The following is a 5,249-nucleotide window of genomic DNA, read 5'->3' as shown; positions in this document are numbered from 1 at the left end:
CTAAACCCTAAACCCTAAACTCTAAACCCTAAACCCTAAACTCTAAACCCTAAATCCTAAATCCTAAACCCCACCCTTTAACTATAAATCCTAAGTTTGTGACTTTTGATAAAACATTAAGTGCTATTTTTGTGACTTTTGACCTTGAGTGCTAGTTTGGGAACAAAAACTTGATTTAGTGTTATTTTTGTCTTTTTCTCAAAAAAAAAATATATATATATATATATTTGGCCTAATACTGTTACATTTTGTTAGCAGTACGAAAAATATATTTTTGGTCTGGTGGATGGTAGAGGATATGTCTTGATATATGATTGAATAAAACGTTAATTTACTGGAAACTATGATAGTAGAATTGAGTCTTTTTTCAAAAAAAAAAAAGAACTACTGCCTCTAGATTTAAATATAAGATGTTTAAAGTTTTACACTCATATTAAGAAATAATAAATACACTATTTTAATTGTTATTTTTTATTATATCAATAAAATTGCATCACTCATAATTTTATTTTTTAATTCATGTTTAAATTTTAAAAATAAATGCATTAATTATATTTCAAAATATCTTATATTTATATACAAGATAAAAATATAGAACATTTTACATTCGTATCCGGATGGAGTATGACGTAGAATTAATTGTTTGTAAACATGCAAAAAAACATAACTGTTCATAAACACTTGGCATGCTTTGGTTCATAGCTGGAAGCCTAAAAATCAGTGTAATGAGGCTAATTGGTTTTATCCACACGATAGTATTCCACAAAATGCATTAATTAGTTGGAGCAATTAACGAGAAGTGTTATTTTCACATTATCCTTTTGTACTTGATCATTTCTTAGCAATATTATTCCACGTTATTTTTCTTGCTTTATACTAGTATTCATTTTTGTGAATATAATAATGTTTTATGTATATGTTTGTTTGTAGCAAAATAATAAATATAGTTTTCAAAAAAAAATAATAATAATAAATATTGTTTACTGCTAAGTTCGCATGAAAATGTCTCATTATTTAATCGAAGAAACAACATATCGACATAACATAGAAGGGAGAAGATGGTACCCAAAATAGTTGGATCGTTAAATTAATTATTAATCTTATAAATAGGAAAATGTTTGGAATATTATAATCAGATTATTAGTTGGATCACGCAGGGGTGGCTGTGTTTAAGGGACAATGTCGACACAAGAGACAAGGATAGGAGGAACGTGTAAAGGGAAGAGTTGGTTTTAGGTTCGGATTTTTAATACGTTCGGTTATCGGTTTGGTGTTTCCGAACCTCTAGAACTCCATAAGTCAGACAAAAAAGACAACAACATGAGCCGTTTTTCTTCTTTGTTTTGAACAGAAACGCAAGTATATATGACTCTGTAAACTTCAAAAGCTTACAGAATTAATGAAAGTAGTTCTTTTCATGTGAACTTTAGATATGAGGTGTAACGCGAATGACTTTGCCATTCACGCAGAGCTGCCTTTCTTTATTCACACACCTACTCTCTGAGCTGTATCAGTAACAAACATTTATATGTTGCAATAATATTGTGTTCCGGCTCTCAACAGGTGACCGAATGAGAAATTGGAATGTTGATGCTGATACAACTTGCTGTCTATGCCAAGAACCACTAGAAACTCTGAGTCATCTATTCTGTGAATGTGAGTACTCGACAAAGGTATGGGAAGCACTCATGAGGGGTGTTCTTAAGGATCAATACACTGCAAAGTAGGAGGATCTTATAAGAATGATCTCAGGTGGCCCTAATGGGAGAAAGATTGAGGTTTTCACAGTGCGATATATGTTTCAATACGATATGGGGAGAAAGAAACAAGAGGAGGCATGGAGAGGTTCCATCTCCTTCTGAGGTTCTGATCAAGAGACTAGACAAGAATATGAGAAACAAATTCACTCTGATACAGAGAAAAGGCGATAAGGAATACATAAAAGGGATGGAATATTGGTTTAGCCCTCGATGAGAATGGAGAGCTCGTTTTTTTGCTAGTTTCAATTTTCAGAAAAATAATTTCTTTTGATCTTTGCTTTCTTGGTAGGAAAGGTACACTGGTTGTAAAAATGTTTTTTTTTTCTTGAATTAAATTTAACATTCAATTCAAAAAAGAAAGAAAAACAAAATATTGTGTTCCGTTATGGAGTTGATGTTTTGGTACATGGTACATACTACATACATTACTGCATCACTAGAGCCGTCCTACGAAGATCACGCATGACCGAGTTTATCTGCACCATGTTGAGATCTCATATAAATCTTTCTTTCGTAACATGCGTGATTGTTTAATAAATCGTTTTCTTTAAGATTTGAAACATGGACCTACTGGTGTATAAACATTAATGAACGTTTACTCAAACCACTACTGGACCACTAAGGGATCAAATGCTCGTATGAGACAAAGGGGGTCAAAAAAATATAGAATGAACCTCTTATATTTTAATTAAAAAATATATTAAAAGTAAATAAAAAAATGGGGGTAAAAGATCATAAGACCTAAAAATTAAACATATTTACTAGTTTATGCCATGACTATCCTACCTAGATTTGACCCGGATCCAGACCCAAAATCCGACCCAATTTTAACTATAATCTTCTTCTTCTTCCTCTTTTTTTTCTCCATTAATATTTTTCCACCTTAAAACAAAATCAAAAATTTTCTTTAATAATCCACCAATTTTTTTTTCTTATCTCAAATCGATCAACCCATAGTCATGTTTAATCAATTATATCTTATTTAGAATTAAATTTCATCTTTTACTTACGAGATTGAAGATAAAGAAGAAACGCAGAGTATTACTAAGACAACTAGTACAACTCCAACTAGTACAACTAATACAACTCAAACTGGTACAACTAGTACAACTACAATGAGTATAACTAGTATAAATAGTATGAGTATAACCATTATAACTGATACAAGTAAAACATGTATAACCAGTACAACTTTGCAATTAATAAAGTGGTTTTTATTTTTTTGTTTTCAGCGTATGAAGATGATAAAAAAAATGATAATGTAGAACCAAGAAGACATGTTTGTCTAATCTTCCCCGCCTGCATGTATTAAATACATTAATAGTATATTTTTAATAATATTTGATTTGGATAATGATTTGTTACAAGTTGTACTAGTTATACTAGTTGTACTATTTTCGGAAAAAAATCATCTTCATCTTTTTGCTCTCGAGACCAAAAAGGCAGATACGGAGCCAGAAAAAAAATTTAACAATGGTTTCAAATACACGAGTCACATGAAAAAGAAGAAAGAGGGAGTGTCGACGATGAGTAAGAATGACTCACCGGCGATGAACAAAAAGGACGCTACTGTGAAAAAGAGAGGTGCCGCAACGAAGAAGAAGAAATACACTGTTAAGAAGAATAAGAGAGATACGGCAAAGAAGAGTCAAGTCATGACGAAGAAGAGGAAGCTCGATGGTGGTGTCCACGGTGGTCCTCGTCAAATCTAACCAAGTAGGCTTGGAACCGAGAAAGAAACCGCATCTCCATTTGGTAAATAAAACAAAATATTGAAAACTCTCAATTAAAATAAACGAAATTTTTTCACCGTTAACCAATTAAGATATTTTATTGTTTATTTCATATGGAAAACATGCTTTATTAGCCGTGTCACGTAAATACTAGTTATATCATTTGTTCGCTTGTTTAGTTGTACAAGTTATATTAGTTATACACATACAAATGATAAAAATTGTGTGGCCATGATCGAACAAGGGAAAAATGATCTAGGGTTGAGAGAAAGAGGAAGTGGGTCCCAACCGAAAGAGAGAAGGAGAGAAGAAAGATCGTGTGGTTCAGATTATAAGAGGTGAGATGATATAATGGTTGAGAATGCATTTTCATCAAGGGTAATATAGTCATTTATAATAAATAAAATAACAAGTAGCTGTATCGGCTGTACATAGTTGTACTAGTTTTTGAGTTGTACTAGTCTATGCATAGTTGTACTTTGGCAGTGAAATCGTAAAATATCAGTTGTACCACATAATAAATACAATTACATCAGTTGTACCGCTTATTTATGTTTACATGTTTTTGCCTTGTTACAATAAAATCATCAATTTCGTAAAAATACATTTCATGTATGTGTTTCCAAAAATTTAGTGGACATACAAGTTAACAAACCTTAAAAATATAACGTGGATCACGTAAGCTTGTGGAGTTCTGTAATAATTTTCAAAAAAAAATTCTAAAACTTCAAATAAATTAAGAGAAATTTATGAGTACATACAAATTGAGATATTTGATTCTTTTTTCTCATATGGAATACCAAATTGGTTTTGTCAAATTTATGAAATGTCAAAGATGTACCAGTTTTACCAGTAATACTCATTTAATATATAATAAAAATGATATCAATTGTTTATATGTCTCGGTTTAGAGATTGTACCAATATTTTCATTTCATAGCTTTGCAAAAATATGTTTGATGTTTGTTTACCATTATAATATGACTAATATAGTTGATAAATCTCAAATAAAATATATGAAATTTTATCATTATATACAAATTAGGATATATGTTTGTTTATTTCATATGTAAAACATGATTTACTAGTCGTGTTAATTATAATAGCTATATATTATATATAGAGGTTGATTGTTTCTAGTTTTTGAAGTAGTTTTTGGCTTTTGTTTTTCTAAAAACTATTTTTTAGACAATCAAGCTTTTAGAAAAATAGATTTCCTATAATCTAGGGAAATTAATTTTTTCAAATAACTGTCTTTTATAAAGAAAAACTAAAATCCAAGTTTTTATGGTTTCTTAAAAATCTAACGACAGTTTTTCATTTTTTTATTTTTAATTATGTTTTTTGCTATTTTATGCTTTAATATAGGAAAACAAATAAGAAAATAAATACTAACAAATCAGATTTAGTAAAAAGCATATTTTTTAATATATATAATACAAAAACAATTTCTAATAAGAACATTTCTAAAACTTGTCAATAAAATTAACTTAAGTATTTAAATTTACTTTTATGTAAAGTTTACATGTTTTGTCAATAATCTATTGGTATTAATTATTGATTTTTTGATATATTCTTTTAGTAATTTAAGTTTGTTTTTAAAAATTTCAATTTATAAGTTAGAAAATTTTAAAAATAAAATAAAACATTAATAAAATTTAGAAAAAACAAAAATATTTTTAAAAAATAAAATTTAGAAATAAAAAATAAAAAATCTAAAATCAAAATCCAACATTTTCGAGTTTGTTGTTTAAAAA

Source organism: Brassica oleracea, chromosome C7 (assembly GCF_000695525.1).
Source record: "Brassica oleracea var. oleracea cultivar TO1000 chromosome C7, BOL, whole genome shotgun sequence".
NCBI lineage: Eukaryota > Viridiplantae > Streptophyta > Magnoliopsida > Brassicales > Brassicaceae > Brassica > Brassica oleracea.
Note: the sequence above shows the minus strand (reverse complement) of the source record.